This window comes from Callospermophilus lateralis, unplaced genomic scaffold (assembly GCF_048772815.1).
Source record: "Callospermophilus lateralis isolate mCalLat2 unplaced genomic scaffold, mCalLat2.hap1 Scaffold_5972, whole genome shotgun sequence".
Lineage (NCBI taxonomy): Eukaryota > Metazoa > Chordata > Mammalia > Rodentia > Sciuridae > Callospermophilus > Callospermophilus lateralis.
The window spans coordinates 161,876-171,183 of NW_027514574.1; the positions used below are offsets into that span (position 1 = coordinate 161,876).

General features: G+C 36.7%; 1 pseudogene; it reads right to left on the reverse strand.

Annotated features, from left to right (window-relative positions):
* Window positions 1-1,892: 1,892 nt before the first annotated feature.
* Window positions 1,893-3,740, reverse strand: LOC143387748 (V-type proton ATPase 116 kDa subunit a 2 pseudogene; annotated as a pseudogene).
* Between the last annotated feature and the right edge of the window lie 5,568 nt (window positions 3,741-9,308).

Below are 9,308 nucleotides of genomic sequence, written 5' to 3' on the forward strand. Positions count from 1 at the left end.
TTTTTCTCTATAGTTGAGTAAAACTCCATTGTGTGTATATACCACATTTTCTTTATCCATTCATCTACTGATAGGTATCTGGTCTGCTTAAACATCTTGGTTATTATGAATAATGTTGCTATAAACATTGGTATGCATGTATCATTAGAATATGTGACTTTAATTTATTTTGATAAATACCAAGGAAACTGGGAAAATTGGGTTGTATTGTGGTAGCTTCCTAGTTTTTTGAGGAATCTTCATTGTGATTTCCGAAGTGCTTATATTAATTTTTAGTCCACTAACAACATATGAGTGTCCTCCACATTCTTAACAGCATTTATAATTACTCATATTCTTTGCATTTGACATTTTACCTAGAGTGAGATGAAATCTGAATGTAGTTGTGATTTACTTTTCCTTGATTGGTAAAAACGTTGAACATTTTTTTGTGTGTGTATTTTTGGCCATTTGTATTTCTTCTTTTGAGAAATGTCTGTTTAGTTCTTTTGCCCATTTATTGATTGTGGGATTTCTCTTCATGTTCTTAATTGTTTTCTCTGCTGTGCAGAAGCTTTACCAATTTGACGGAATACCAACTATTGATTCTTGGTTTTATTTTTTGAGATTTTGGGAGGGGTCTTGTTAAGGAATTTGGAAGCTGAACCAATATGTTTTAGTATTGAACCTATGTTTTCTTTAAGCATTTGCAGGGATCCTGGTCTATTTCCTAGATTTTTTATTCATCTTTTTGTGCAGGGTGAGAGAGAGGGATCTAACTTCATTTTTTTACATATGAATATCCAGTTTTCTTAACAACATTTGTTAAAAAGCCTATGTTCAATGTTACTTTTTGACACCTTTGTTGAATATTAGATGACTGTATCTATGTGAGTTTGTCTATGTGTATTCTATACTATTCCATTGGAATTCATGCCTATTTTGATGATTATATATATATATATATATATATATATATATATATATATATATATATACACACACACACACACACACACACACACACACATTTAACTATCGCTCTGTAGTATAATTGATGGTGGCTGGGGACTGTGAATTGTAAAGTAACAACTTTCCTCTGCAGGGGCTTATGTGTAGTGGCTGTATCAAAGGAATTGTTGGCTATTTGCAATTGTAGGGCCTGTGAATGCAGAATCCTATATTCTGATCTATAGTACAGAAATGTCCACCCTGGCTGGTGCATTTCCTCACAATTCTACCCATTCTCATGACTGAGATAGAAAGTCAGTGGCTTGTTTTCACCTAATCTCCTCCTGATACTATAGGGAGTACTGGTTTAGAGTTAGCAATTACCAGGAGTGATTTGCTCTTGGGTAAGCTCAACCCCACTCTCCTTTACTGTGATGATGGGGTAGGTATTTGGGTAACCTTCAGCTAAAAGTAATTCTTCTATAGTTTCATTCTAGTTGAATTATTGAGACCACCTGTTTAAAAGTTATTCCTTATGGTTTCATTTTTTACTATCTGAAGGTGGAAAGAAACTATATATATTTATTTATTTATTGACATAATAAACTCTGTATCTTTTAAAATAAGGTTTAAAAGGAATCAAGTATCTAGAACCATTTTCAATTAGCCTTCCAAAATTGGCTTCTTTCCCCCAATCCTGTATTTAGAAACAAATAACTTTAGTATAATATTTGGCATGACCTTACACTTGCTTGTAATAAAAACCAAAAAATTATGTATCTGAAATTGATAAGTGTTACAAAATATTTAACATATGAAGAAGAGGTATATCTTACAGAATTATTTGGCTACATCATAAGGTAATCAATGAAGACAGAACTTTTCCTATCATAAATTTGACATATTTGAAATTCTGCATGATATTCTCCATAATTCTGAAAGCATTGGTTACAGCAATATGATCATGCCATGTTGTCACTGCCACTCAACTTCCATGAAATTAGACTGAATGAGAAAGGAACAAATTTGGTGCCTGCACCAACGTAGAATTTGTTCTGAAATTCTACCCAGTGGAGACATATGGTATGAAGAAATGCAGAAAGCCCTTCCATGATCAAGAGGATGAAAATAGAATCAAAACTGCAAAGAGAGCAATCACTGGGAGCAGTGCAAGACACGGTAGATGGTGTACACTTGTAGGCCCACACGCATCAGCATGGCCCACAGGACATCAGAGAGCAGTGCATGAGTACTGAGTGCCCAGAGCCACAGGTAGGGTGCAGTGTTGGACATGAAGCTAAGAGAGTACTCAATGGAGTGAATTACTTGTGTTAATAGTATTTCTCCAAAATGAAACTCTTTGCATGGCATTTCTCTGCATCCATCTTCCATTTGGTTATTTCTCTCTTCTATATCCTGGTTTCCCAGCAGAGAAACAACTTCCTCACTATTTTTCCTTACAAGTGTGTAACCAACTCTGCACATTGTGTAGCCACAACAAGAAAACTGGTTTTCCCAAGAAGACAGTACTGTGACAAGCAGCAGAACTTTCTGGACCTGCTCCTGCCTTGGGTAAAGGCCACTTGATCCACTTGCTGGGAATATGAACAAGTTGATGAACTCAATCAGAATGCTGGGAGCTTCGTTGTAAGTTACTGCCAGAAACATGAGCCACTTATAGACAGTCATAAAGATGAGGTATCACAGACATTTTCATTTTGAAAGAATTTAGGAAAGTGAGGTGATTGTTTGCTATGTTCCAAATTGGAACATAAACAAATCCAAGAAGCAAAAGATCACCTCAACAGGGAGATAGAGAATATATCTATCTATCTACCTATCTATCTCTCTATATCAAGTGAGGTGATTGTTTGCTATGTTCCAAATTGGGTCAATCCCCAAAGGATAAGAGTGTCGGAAAACTCCAGGAATGGCTCAGTCCAACTGCAGCACCCTATTGTGCCTCAGGACACCGTCGTTCCACAGAGCCATCTTCTCAGGCTCCTGCTGAGTGTGACTGGATCTGCACATGGCAGACACATTCCACTGAGAGCCAAAGATGTTCAGTGACTTGGAGAAGCAGTCATTGTAGATGAGGCCTGTGTACACTTAGAACAGTCCCATGAGCAGAAAGATGTATCGGCCATTGAGAAACATCCTCAAGATGTCCTGCAACTGGTTCAGTCCAGGATGATTTTCATTTATTACCAATAAGAGGGCAAATAAGAACATCACAAAGCTGAGGCCAAGGTCTCCGAACACCACTGCAAACAAAACTGGGAATGTGATGTTGGAAAAGAGCTGGATTCACTTCCCTGTAGCTCCCAATGCCATAAGCATCCATGATGCTCTGAAATACCTGGATGAATCTGTTGGTCCATATTAGGGTTGAGGGTGTTTCTTTTGTGGGGATTGTATTCATAAATGAGGAGATGGTATCCCTGCTCTCTCCCAAGCCCTCCTCTAGCACCCTGCGCAGGTCAAGCAGATCACCCTCAGGGCAACAGACCTTGGGGATGAGGCACTTGTCAGTCCAAGCTGGACATGTTCAGCATGTGGTAAATGGCTTTCATTTTCTTCACCTGGATTATGTGGCTGTTCACTGGCTCAGCAGCTTTACACAGCACTTGCCTTAAATAATCTTCAGTTTTGTGAAGCACAGTGTAGAGATCCTGGATCCCAGTATTCAACCCCTTCTGAATCTCCTTTCACTTCTCAACAGTGTTTGAATAGGAGTAGATATGGCAGTAGTAATACTCACATACCTTCCTGACCTTGTGGCCAATCTGCACTCTCCAAAAGGATATCAAAAAGATGGAAGGTCAGAGGGAGGCAGCAGTCTGTGTTGCTCCGTGATCCAGATCTCACCTAGTCAGAATACTGCATCTCTGAGAGTGTTAGAAGACCCCTACACAGCTGATTTCCACAGAAATCACCAGCAGCTGTGACTCTGCACAGGGCTGGGCCTCAGCTTTCAAGTAGGACTCCTGACTCCTGCCTCCCCAAACCCAAAGCCTGAAGTTCTATCCCATTTAGGGCTGGTTGGCACCTTAGCAGAATCACCTATCAGCACCTTTGCAGAACTCTTAGACTTTGCTCACCTCCCATGGAGGTCACTCAGCTACTACCTACCCACAGAACAATGTCATCACCCGCTCCCCCCACCTTACCAGACACCCCAGCCGGTGCTGGAAGCAGACTGCCTCCACCTTGGCTCAACATTCTCACCATATTAGGTGGGGGCAGCTCCCAGATCAGATCTCCAGCAGCCAGGTACCAGGTTTGCAACCTCCCCCTTTCCCCAGCGGTGGTAACCCAACACAGTAGCTGCTCAACACAGGTGTGCAGTGTGACCAGGGAGCCACCCCCGAAGCACCGGTGTGATAAGTTCCCCAATTGGGAACTGCTAAGGGAGAGGGAGATGGGGCTCATGTTTGGAGCCTAACAGAGAGACCAGGACCTGGGAAATCTCCAGGCAAGATAGGGAGATAGTACTGGGCACCCCAGACATATCAGTGGTCCCAGAAAGAGACCCGTGAGGTGCAGTCTCCCTGCAGGGTCTGGCAGGTGGCACTCCCTGTTTTCAGGTGCCCTACACCAGGACAAATCTTCCCACCCTGGTTACCTACAACACCCTGAGGGCAGAGAAACCAGTTTACAATAGACAACGCCACCTATTGGATGAGAAGAGAAGTATGAAAGATACACATCTCTAAAACTAGCAAGAACTCTGGTTTTTTTCTTGGAATATTTGTTTCTCTTTCTCTTCTACTCCTCTATCCTCTGGCCCTCACATTCCCAATATATGTGAAACCAAGAACTTTGCATGAAATAGGATTTTGAAGACTGAGCCACCTGAATAATATAATATAGAAGTGTTGTATATGCCCTTTTTTCTTCTTTCATTTTTTCTTTTCCCCTCCAAATTTTACTATTTTAACATCCTGTATTTTTCTAAATACATATGTGTGTTTGTTTTATGTACTCTGTCTTCCCATGTACTTGTCTACCCTAAATTACTTCCTTTCTATTCTCTGGCTACTAACCCTCTTCCTTAGATTTCTTTCACACTTCCTAAGATATATTAACTTTATATCATCTCATCCTATTTCCTCAGCATATCATCCTACACCACACCCTCAGTTCAATGTCCACCTTCAGAAACTTTAAATCTTTTTACAAAATTACTGATTATATTTTAGATAATAATTGAATACAACATTTCTGTACATTGAGACTAAACTGTAAATGTCTTAACAACAACAAATTGTACATAAGTGGTATATTGTTGAAATTAGGATCTGTTAACATTGTCTCTCCCTACAAAGGTGACATCTTAGAACCCTATAAGAGCACTACAAACCTGATAATAAACAGCAATAATACTCCAGACTCACAGAGCTGGAAAGGAACACACACAAGCAACATGAAAAGACAAGGGAAGAAAGGGTCCTAAACAAATCAAGACACCACACATGATTAGAATAATTGGCAGCCATAGAAGAAGGAATTACAGAGAAGGAGTTCAGGATGTACATGTTTAAAATGTTTTGTGAACTCCAGGAAGATAAAATAGAGAAAATACAGGCAGTGAAAGATCATTTTGACAATGAGCTACATAAACAAATCCAAGAAGCAAAAGATCACCTCAACAGGGAGATAGAGAATATATCTATCTATCTACCTATCTATCTATCTATATCAATCTATATCTATATCTATATCTATATCTATCTATATATCTATATCTATCTATATATCTATATCTATATATATATATATATATATATATATATATATATATATATATGTATAGGTTGCAGAATCACATTGATCATGCAGTTATATATATATATATATATATATATATATATATATATATATATATATATATATATACACACACACACACACATAGTAATAATAATGTCTAAAAGCTGAGAAAGAAAGAAACCAGATTACAAATAGGGGGAAACCAATTAGGGTAACAGCAGATTTTTTAACACAGACTCTGAAAGTTAGAAGATCCTGGAACAACATATATCAAGCTCTGAAAGATAATGGGTGCCAACCAAGAATTTTGTATCCAGCAAAATTAAGCTTTAGATTTGAAGATGAAATAAAAACCTCCCATGACAAACAAAAGTTAAAATAATTTTATAGCTAGAAAACGGACACTACAAAACATCCTTGGAAAATATCCCACGAAGAACAACAAAAAACAACAGTAAAAATCAACAGAGGGAGGAAGTACCCTAAAGGAAAAACTAATCAAAGAGGAAAACCAAGTCAAGTTAAATAACAAAAATAAACAAATATGGCTGGAAATACAAACCATGTCTCAATAGTAACCCTGAATATTAATGGCTTAAACTCACCAATAAAGAGACATAGGCTAGCAGATTGGATTTTTTAAAAAAGACCCCAAAATATGCTTTCTCTAGGAGACTCATCTGATAGGAACAGATATACACACACTGAAGGTGAAAGGTTGGGAAAAATTATATCACTCATATGGACTGCAGAAGCAAGCAGGGGGTTCCATACTCACATAAAATAAAGCAGACTTCAAGCCAAAGTTAATCAAAAAGGATGAAGATAGACATTACATACTGCTCAAGAGAACTATACACCTACAAGACATAACAATCATAAATTGCCCCAAACAATGGTGCAGCTATGTTCATCATACAAGCTCTTCTCAAGTGCAAGAGTCAAATTGACCACAACACAATAATCTTGGATGACTTTAACACATCGCTCTCACCACTGGAGAGATCTTCCAAACAAAAGTCAAATAAAGAAACTACAGAGCTCAATAACACAATTAATAACTTAGACTTAACTGACATATATAAAATATATCAACTAGCATCAAGCAGATACACTTTCTTCTCAGCAGCACATGGATCCTTCTCAAAAATAGACCATATACTGTGCCATAGGGAAACTCTTAGCAAATACAAAAAGTAGGGATATTACCATGCATTTTATCAGGTCATAATGGAAAAAAATTATAAATCAATGACAAAATAAAGAATAAAAATTTCTGCAACACATGGAGACTGAACAATATGGTACTGAATAAACAATGGGTTACATAAGACATTAAGGAGGAGATTAAAAATTCTTAGAGGTAAATGAGAACACAGACACAATATATCAAAATCTCTGCAACACTATGAAAGCAGTACTAAGAGGAAAGCTCATTGCATGGAGTTCATTCCTTTAAAGAAGAAAAAAATCAACAATTAAATGAACTCAGGCTACATCTCAAAGCCCTAGAGAAAGAAGAACAAACCAGCAGCAAAAGCAGTAGAAGTCAAGAAATATTTAAAATTACAGTTGAAATCAATTATATCAAAACAAAAGAAAAAAACTGAAAAAAAATTGACAAACAAAAAGTTGATTCTTTGAAAAAATAAATAAAATTGACAGACCCTTAGCCACCCTAATGAAGAGGAGAGAGAACTCAAATTACCAGCATACATGATGAAAGAGGTAATATCACAACAGACACTACAGAAATACTGAAGATAATTAGAATTTTGAAACTTTATACTCCAATAAAATTGAAGACATTGAAGGCATCAATAAATTCCTTAAGATTTATGATCTGCCCAGATTGAATCAGGAAGATATTCACAACTTAAACAGACCAATATCAAGTGAGGAAGTAGAAGAAGCCATAGAATTCTAAAAAAAAAAAAAAAAACAAAAACTCAGGCCCGGATGGATACACAGCTGAGTTCTACATGACCTGCAAAGAAGAACTAATACCAATACACTTCAATTTATTTAAGGAAATAGAAAAACAGGCAGTACTTCCAAACTCATTCTATGAAGCCAATATCACCCTGATTCCAAAACCATGAAAGACACACGAAAGAAAGAAAATTTCAGACCAACATCTCTAATGAACATAGATACAAAAGTTCTCAATAAAATTCTGGAAAATCGAAGACAAAAGCATATCAAAAATATTGTGTAACATGATAAAGTGGAATTCAAATCAAGGATGTAAGGTTGGTTCAACATACAGATACCAATAAATGTAATTCATCACATCAATAGACTTAAGATAAGAATCATATGATCATCTGATAGATGCATAAAAAGCATTTGACAAAATACAGCACCCATTTATGTTCAAAACATTAGAAAAAACAGGGATAACAGGAACATATCTCAACATTGAATAGGCTATCTACACTAAGCCTCAGGCCAACATCATTCTAAACAGAGAAAAACTGAAGGCATTCCTTGTAAAATCTGGAACAAGACAAGGATGTCCTCTTTCACCACTTCTATTCAACATAGTTCTTGAAACACTGACTAGAACAATTAGACAGATGAAAGAAATTAAAGGGATATGTACAGGGAAAGAAGAAATTAAATTAAATTAGCTCTGACAATATGATTCTATACCTAGAAGACCTCCCCCACCGACACACACACACACACACACACAAAAAAAAAAAAAAAACTCCACCAGAATACTTATAGAACTAGAAAATGAATTCAGCAAAGTATCAGGACCCATAAATCAAAAGCATTTCTGTATATCAGTGACAAATCCTCTTAGAAGGAAATGAGGAAAACTACCCCAATACACAATAACCTCAAAAAAATAAGATATTTGGGAACCAACTTAACAAAATAGGTGAAAGATCTATATGATGAAAACTACAGAACCCTAAAGAAAGAAATCAAAGAAGACCTTAGAAGATGGAAGGATTTGCCTTGATCTTGAATAGGCAGAATTAATATTATCAAAATGAACAGACTTCCAAAAGCACTATACCTATTTAATGTAATTCCAATCACAATCCCAATGACATTCCCCATAGAAATAGAAAAAATAATCATAAAAATTATCTGGAAAAATAAGAGACCCAGAATAGCTAAAGCAATCATAAACAGGAAGAGTGAAACAGGTGGTATCACTATACCAGAACTTAAACTATACTACAGAGCAATAGTAACAACAACAGCATGATATTCACACCAAAACAGCCAATCCTAAAAAAACCAATGCCGAATGTTTTCTCTGATATAAGGAGGCTGACTCATAGTGGGGTAGGGAGGAAGAGCATGGGAGAAATAGATAAATTCAAGATAGGGCAGAGGAGTTGAGAGGGAAAAGGAGGGGATAGGGAATTAGCAAGGATGGTGGAGTGTGATGGACATCATAGTAATCAAAGTACATGTATGAAGACTCAAATTGAGTGTCAACATATTTTATATACAAACAGAGATACAAAAATTGTGGTATATATGTGTATTAAGAATTATAATGCAAAATAACAACAACAAAGTACATGTATAAAGGCATAAATTGGCATCAACATACTTTATATACAGAGATATGAAAAATT